Here is an 8315-nt window from a genome sequence, read left to right on the forward strand (position 1 = left end):
TTATCCGTTGAGAATAGGATTCAGTGTATGCAGAATTCTTAGCAAGACAATGCGTATGGCTTATGTAGATTTTGTTGATTTTCTTCCTTATATGTTACTCAGAAAGCCCATGTCAGTATAAATCAGGGGTAATGAAATCAACTTATGGAATCTTTGATATTACATTTGCTAAAGCCTTTCTGGATGTTCAATTCAGCTCTTAATGATTGATACTATTGACAGCGGATAAACATTTTTGATGGATATGTTTGCTCACAGATTTAAAAAACATCTAATCCTTTTTTCTCTTTGATTTAAAGAGTGCAGTGCTATTGGAGAGGAAACAGTTCAAATGTGGTCATCACAGGTTGGTGGCACCAAAAATAGAAATTCACTTAGGGTAAAATTTGCTGTCAGGAAAAAATGGAGCATTCTTTCTGAACTCAGGAACGTGTGGTTCATGTGAGCTTGCTTGTAGATGGTTGCTACAATAAGGCTTCTTTCATACAGGTGTGTTTATGCCCCAGGCTTGCTGGCCACAGTCCATTCCATTTACAGAAGCTGAATTAAACAATAACTACCGCATTGCACAAAATGGCGGTGGGGGGGGGGAGTGTGGCGGGAGGGGGGGGAAGGTGAGCGTCAAAGGAGATGCCTGAGAGCTTTGTTAGGGCCAAGAAAAACCCTGTTGCAGTTGTCAGAGCTTGTTGATGTTGCTGGGAACGGCACTTTTTTTTTTCTCCTGGATTTTGTGGTTCTGCCTTAGGAAAGAAAGTAAAATAGAACGGAAGAACAAAGTCCTACTCTATAAATCAGCAGCTGCTCCTTGCCAGATCAAAGGAGTGACATTTTTGCTCCTGGACTACTTGTCCACTTGAGGGCTTGACAGGCAGCTAACAGCTGGCCTGCTAGACTGTATGGGAGAATCAGCCTACATCTTCTTCTGAGCAGATGACAAGCTAATCAGAGAGATATCCATAGCAGAGGGCATGTGAGTGCACCTTGATCTCCTCAAACATACCTAATACATAATTGCTAAACAGCTTGGTGCATTTTTGGCAAGTTAATGCTTAGGTAGTTTCCACTGAGAAGTAGGATAAAGAATTAATACTTCAATCAAAGGTGATCATGAAAGCTAAAAAGATACTAGATTTGTTGGGATCTTCTCCTCTTAGAGTGAATTAGTAAATGGCTAGGAACATAATGAGAATTGGCTTAAATGTGTGTAACTGATATCAAGCGACTGGTTGACTTTTCAAAGCTCAGTCGGGCTGTAGTGTTTAGGTAGATGAACAGGTACTGGGTAATTGGTAATTTGAAAATGATGACTTCTGCTTTCTATGCTGATGGAGTTTGAGCAAAGTTATAGACGTTCTGTGTCTGCAAAAGAGTTGTTTTCAGAAGCCCCATAAGGTGTGTCGCCATACAGATCTGGAATTTTAATGTCAGTAGTAAAACTTCCAAAGTAATTCAGTTTCTAGTTGATTTCCATCTGCCATTAATCATGTACAGGATGAGGTAATATATTACAACTTATATCTATTGACTTAGTATTTTATCTTTAAGAGGATAGATCCTTGATATGAATAGCTAAGGAAGTGTGCGTGTTTTCTCCTCCCTTGCTTTCAAGTGGCTTTGAAGGATCACTTGTATAGTCAATGATAAATAGCCACATATGAATAATCTGATGGCATTCTGTAAGAATAACATTACTTCAAAATCATAACCTGCTGGGATGTTTTGTTACATGCCCTCAAGTCTGATTATACTTATGGAATAGTGTTTATTGTTGCTCCATATTATAAGGGAAATAAAAGATAATTCCCTATCGTAGAGAAAATTTCCCAAATACTTTTATTGAAAAGTTTCCACTATTGGCCATATAAACCTTAATCAGATAAGATGCCAAATTATCCAGGTCACCTTTGAAATTTAATTATAAAAATAATTATACTTCTTATTAAAACTCAAACACTACAGAAATACATGTAAAAAAAGAAAAGAAAGAAAATTCTGCCATCTTCCTTCTGCCCATCCCGGAGAGACTGAAAGGTAACAGTTTCCACAAAAAGCATTTTATTGGCCAAACTTTTCTTTTAGGAAGTATGCATGGAATAAAGTGAATTAAAATTATTATAAATTTTTGTTTGCCCAAGGCAAGGGATTAAAAGACTATTTAGGTCTGAGATAATTTAAGAGAGTAATACATGCATTTTCATAGCTAAGTTTCGTGCTTAAAACTTGATCTTTGTAAATTTCTGTTCTTAGGCAGAAGGCCCAATCATCTATTTGCTATGTGATCTCCAGCAGGACCTCTAAAACTTAAATGTGTATAGATCACCTGGACCTCTTTTCAAATACTAATTCAGTATTCATTAGTGCCAGGGTGAGGACTACTCTGTTTCTACAGTTCTAACAGACTCATTGTGATGTTGATGTGACTGGTCCATGGAACACACTTAGACCTGCAGGTGTGGAGAGCCATTTTAGAGAGTGTGATTCCAAAATAACTTGCCCCACTACCCAGCCCCCCAGCAGTTGCCCACTACAGTGTCTAAAATCCCCCCAGGGCATTATACATTTAAATTAGCTGTGACCTTGGGAAAGAACTAGCACATGGACACATGATACTTGTAAGAGTAGAACACATGATTACCTCTCTTCAGCTCAGCATGGATTTGCTTAATAGTCACCCACCAAGTCTTAATTATTTCCTATGAGAGGACAGAGCTCTTTAGGAGGGGACATTGGGTAGGTGCATTTTGAGTGTAAGCTAACATTTAATGAGCTCTTACTATGTGTCAGGCACTGTGCCAAGGATTTTACATACAATATCTTCCTTAATCCTCAAAACAATCTGGTCTCAACCAGTGCCCTGTTATAGACAGGAAACAAACAGAGGCCTGGAAATTTACATATACTTGCCCAAGGTCACACAGCAAGTAAAGGGCAGAGAATATGAGCCTACCCTCTCCATCACTTTGTTCTATGGAGAAGTCTGGAATATGGAACAATAATTGAAAAGGGTTTGCCCAAAGTAGGGTATTTTAGTAAAGAACCTATGTAAGCCCTGTAACTTCAGGGAAGAATTAGGTAAAAGAATATTGAAAGAACACATTAGAAGGTCATTAAAAATAAGTATTAGCTACTTATAATTTTGTCCAGAGCCTTTTGTGTTCAACTTGAATGTTCTACTACTCAAGGCATATTGCTAAAGCTGCAAAATGTTTGTGATTCCGGATTAGCATCATGTGTTCATGTTATAAATGTATGAGTAATTAGTTCATGCATTTTCAGAGTTGTAGACAAGTCTAGTATCTATCAAATTCTAAATTAATCTGTAGCTTGAGGAAATTATGAACTGTGAATGTGTTTCTGAGTGGCCCATGAATTTCATTCATTTACCTTACTTTGCTCACAGTTGTTCGTGAGAAAAGATCCATTGTGTGGCCATCAGTGAAAAACTCATGGCTACACCATGACTCAATCATTCATGTGCCCGAGTACATATTCAAAGACATTAAGCCTGCTTAATTCACCAATGTAACCATTTCAGTGTATCTTACTGAGAAAACCCCACTCTTAGCCATGACCAGAGCACAGAAAAAAAAAAAAAAACAAAACTTGCTTTTTGTGTGTGTGAAGAAAAAAAGTGAAGAAACTTGATAACTGATTTGTCAAGGTTGAGGCTTCATTGTATCAGACACCAAGCAGTAGCAAGCTTTGTGAATAAGCACCCTTACTGATGAGTCCCGTGGCTGGGTAAAGTGGAGAAGCAGAACTTCTTCCTTTTTCACCAGGTCTCCAGTCACCAAGCTGCTTATAACACCTCTTCCAAGATAATCTGATCCCTCTTGTACAGTTCAGCCCCCTTCCTTGACCAGACCAATCCATGGAAAAGCTTCAGCGCAGGGATCCTTGGTTCCTCCTCAGAGCCTTCAGGGCTGGCGGCTTTCCAGGTGACTCCACAGAGGCCTACATTTTCTAATAAAAGGAATGCTGCCTAAAGAAGTTGGTTACCAGGTGTGGCATGAAGTTAGTGAACCAGAAAGAAGGGATTTATCAGTCATTTAAAAAGAAGGGGAGGGAGGGGGAGAAAGAAAAGGAGAGAAATCAACCAACAAGCAGGAATGACACCTAAGCCTACTTCTATCAATCTGAAATATGCTTTGGAGTGAAAAAGCTTTCAAAGGAAAACCACGATGGTCAAATTTCAGTTGCAGAAAAATATGCAAAGTTGAAAAGTTTGGCTCTTCTGTGGGGACCGAGGTGGGGATTGGAGGCGGGGAGGTCTCCAGGAGCTCTCTCCTCCAGTAAGACGGCAAGAGGAGATTTCAGTGATATTTTGCTCTCTTGCGTTTTCTCTTTTTAATATGTTCTTTTCTCATCTCTGAGTTGACTCAAAAGGGCCTCATGATTCTCGGAAAGTCATTCAATTTATTTCTATAATTGAGTTATTTTTAAGCTAACAGTCAGTGTATAATTTTTAAGAATCGCACATACTAATGCATTTTCTATTTTTGTAAAATTTAGCGAGAAAGTAGATAGTCTTAGTAGATACTCTCCCGAGTCTTTGTGTGAGCCTGGGTACTAACTTTGTGTTCAATACAAATCAATGGAACTAGTGCACTTTAGGGCACTCATTCCCTATGGGAGTCACTAATGGAATTATCTGTAGCCCTTAAAAAAAGTCACAATGAGGCTAATGAAAATTTTTTCTAAGTGAAATCTGGATAAGGCACTAGGCTCCCTGGCACATTTTATTTATGGCATTTATCATATATGGCACATTTTGCACACAAGTTTTACAAATCTCAGAATGTTTTTAAGAGCTATTTAATTTCTAGAAGACTTTGTAATTTCAGGTTAAATTGTTTATACCAATAAAGAAGTGTGTTACATGTCCTTAACTTCAGAATCATTCTGGGATGACATTAAAACTTTAGAAAAATTTTTAATATCAGATACAGATGAGAAACTTAACAGGCTTTGAATTGGAAATAACTTGTGGGGGTTTTCATTAAAGTTGGGTGCAGCTTGCTGCATTTTGGTTAGTTGGATGTCTTCAGCAATTTTTCAAATGTTTTGGGTTTGGCAAAGTCCAAAATGTTTTTGCCAAGACCCTCTTTTCCCCTTATTTTTTAAACCCGTGTGAAATTCAAGGATAACTTAATCCATATGTGTCTGATTCATTTACACTTAACTCATCAAAATGTTATTTTGTAAGACCCATTTAATATCCAAAAAAACCTTTTGAGCCTTTTTAAGACAAGTCTTTTGTCTTTGAACCAGTGAGTTGCGTTTTTCCATCTGAATGGAGCTTGGACCTTAAAAGATTGAAGATCAGTGTATTTTCAATTTTAGAGTCTTCACATTTTAAGTAGAATCAAAACTTGATATTCTGTTTACTACTTGAGCATTGAATAAGGTCATTTTAAAATATAGATCAGAGGAAGTGGAAAAAATTTCTTGTCATGTAATTTAGGGAAAGGTTGCATTTGGAAATTTTATCTTAGTAATACGAAAGAAATAAAAAGTACTCCTAGTCTGAATTTTTAAAATCTGTAGTTAAATGTCTCCATTGTATGTACATTGATGTGTTTTCTAAGAGTGGCCTGCAGATCATCAGTACAGTGGGGTAATTGCATTTTTCTCGTGTTAAATTGTTCTTAAAGTCAACTCATTCATTGGTAATTTTGATAACATCTATGGTGTTTGTAAGATATCCCAAGATCAGGGGAGTTGACAATTGGCAGGAGTTGTAAGTTAAGAGATTTCTGAAAAATTGGGGCCCATATGTTTTTAAAATTCTGTGTGATTTGAAAGAATGTGGTAGAATTATGATCCTGGCAAGATAGAACACTATGGATCAAAAACATTGTTTGAGAACAAAAATTCAGAGAAGCTAAATGGAACCCAAGTGAAAAAAAAAAAAAAAAAAGCAGAATCTCTATGACCCTTTGTAAAATAGGATCTAGTTGAAAACCTTCAGAGGCTTCTATGCATATTTGTTTAGCAGAACCGGGCAAAGAAAGGCCATCGCCAGAACTGCTAGTGAACATCCAGTCCATGCCATGGTAACTAGTTGAAAATGTAATACCGGAGTGGCATCTCCAAGTTCAGCGCTTCTATAAAGACCTGCTAGCACACAGAATGCTTTTTTAATGTTCCGCATTGTTGTGTGTCCCCCATTGAACACCCTTTTGAGCGGACCCCGTTTTTACTAATGTAAACATTCTGACGAGTATCCAAAGAAATGACCTTTGAGTGAACCTCTAACCTTCCCCGTAATTATTTGTTTGAAGACAGTGTGGAGTTCTCCTGCTGAGAACTAAGAACCATGATGCCTTGCAGCTCTGTGAGGAAGGGAGTGTTTGGGGGAACTGGGGAGAAAGACATAATAAATAAGGGAACAACCTCCAGATGTAAATAATAAAAGAGTAAAAGGGTAAAATGAAAAAGGGAAAAAATTGCAATTCATTTTACCTAAAGAGTTGGCCTGTAGGAAGAAACAAAACCAGGATCAGTAGCACATAAAAAGAGGTGAAGCCTCTGCCATGTGTGTCCTCCATTAGAAACTTCAAGGAGGAAAGAAAAGGTTTCTCCAGGCTCGCCTGAGCATCTCAGTTGGTCTTAAGCTGCAAAGATAAAGGGTGAGAATTGCAGGTTAGTCCTCCTTGGTCCCCATAAAGACAGTGGGGAAAGAGTAGATCATTAAGTTCCTTTTCTGATCTAAGGGATGCTTCTGGAATGCTTTGTGATCTGGTCCGATATTCATCGGTAGCACTTACGTTCCAGGTGGGAATACATGTGCAGTTTCAACTCTCCTTTTGTTTCCACCTCCCCGAGTCCTGTCACTTGTTTCCCCAAACCTTGAGAGGGTGTAACATTTTTGACAACTGAGCTGTACTTCCTTAAGTAATAAAGAAGTTCATTGTTTTGCAAACAAACACCATATGCAAAAGACTCCTTTGGTTTTCTTGCAGCTGTTATTCTTCAGCCTAATTGTATTCCCTCTAGAATGCTCACGGGAGGCTGAACAAGTGCGGGCTGCTGTCCTCCTAGGAAGGGACTTCAACTCCTTAGAAACACAGAGCTGCCAACACACACTAGAAGTTTTCTGGCTAATTTCAAAGAAGGGGTTTTCCGTTCCTGCCTGTGGCCCCATGCAGACTCATTAATCACGAAGTCCCTTGCACTTAAGATTTCAAACTGGAAATACTGGGAAATGTTCTAAGTGGGTATATTTTTAAGGAGGTGCTAGCGATGTTATAGGCGGCATGCCCTCCCTCCATGCCCCCCACCAGATGCACGGCCAGTGAGTCCCGTGCATCACTTCAAATGTGTGGGCAGTGCACAGCATTAAAAATGCACAGGGACAAGGGTAACTCGCAAATGGTAGAAAATTGTTTTGTTTTTATTAAATTTGGAGAAATAAAGGAGATTTCTTATCATCTTACTCTGTTTGTACATGAATATTTGATGGGCATTATTAAACATTAAAGTAACATGAAGTAGGCACTTATTTTTGGATTTCCAACAAAATTAGATCCAGGCTTCTAGACGAAATAACTGCTTCTCCTTTACATTCCTGTGATTCAGCCACCACCTGATTTGAAAACGTTTCTTGGGCCCTAATATCAACCATGTGTACCTGAGGCTGGGTCTTTCTAGTGGGTTGAAAGGTGGCTGGGTTTATGGTTGGCAGTTACCTTATCCCTGCCCTGGGTGTCCCAGCTTAGACTGGAAAGGCCGCCCCCAGCTGGCACTGACCTCTACATGACCCCTAACTTTACAGGCTTAAACTGCAGGAGTTGCCAAAGAGCAGAAGTCTTTCTGGCCAGCACTTATTACTGCTGTGTTGGTGATAAAACTTCAGACAGCCTAATTGATGGCTTTGCTGACCTAACAATACCTTGTGAAAGCAGAGTGCCAGAGCCTGGTCTCCATTTATGACCAGCTGCAAGGGGAAGCTAGGTCTCCCTATGACGGGGAGTTTAGGGAAAGGAGAAAAATCTTCCAGCCCGTGAACTTTAACCAGATTCCAACTTGTTCAAGAAGCAGAAGCACCACTGCAAATTAATAGATGTTTTCTCAGGGAAAACTTGATTCCCTCGCTGAGCCTTTGTCCGAAAGTCAACCCCGACTTGGTTATCAGATGATGGAGATGATCCAGTCAACTGTTTCTGAACACTGCAAAGGGAAAACTGCCTTTGGATCAGAAAGATAATTCTCGGTAGTTGTTTGACCACGTCGTATCCTCCGCAGCGTTTGTGCCAAAGTGCTCATAGGGCGCAGAAACTGCATTGGATGATTGGACTTCTCTGTTCTATTTC

At 39.2% G+C, this 8315-nt stretch overlaps 1 protein-coding gene across 8 annotated transcripts in view; it reads left to right on the forward strand.

Moving 5' to 3' along the window:
- MEIS2 (Meis homeobox 2) overlaps positions 1–8315 on the forward strand; it is a 209310-nt gene that overhangs the window by 195323 nt on the left and 5672 nt on the right. The gene's annotated exons all lie outside the window — the stretch shown is intronic.

The sequence above is a fragment of the Panthera onca genome, chromosome B3 (assembly GCF_046562875.1).
Source record: "Panthera onca isolate mPanOnc1 chromosome B3, mPanOnc1 haplotype 2, whole genome shotgun sequence".
In the NCBI taxonomy this organism is placed as follows: Eukaryota; Metazoa; Chordata; class Mammalia; order Carnivora; family Felidae; genus Panthera; species Panthera onca.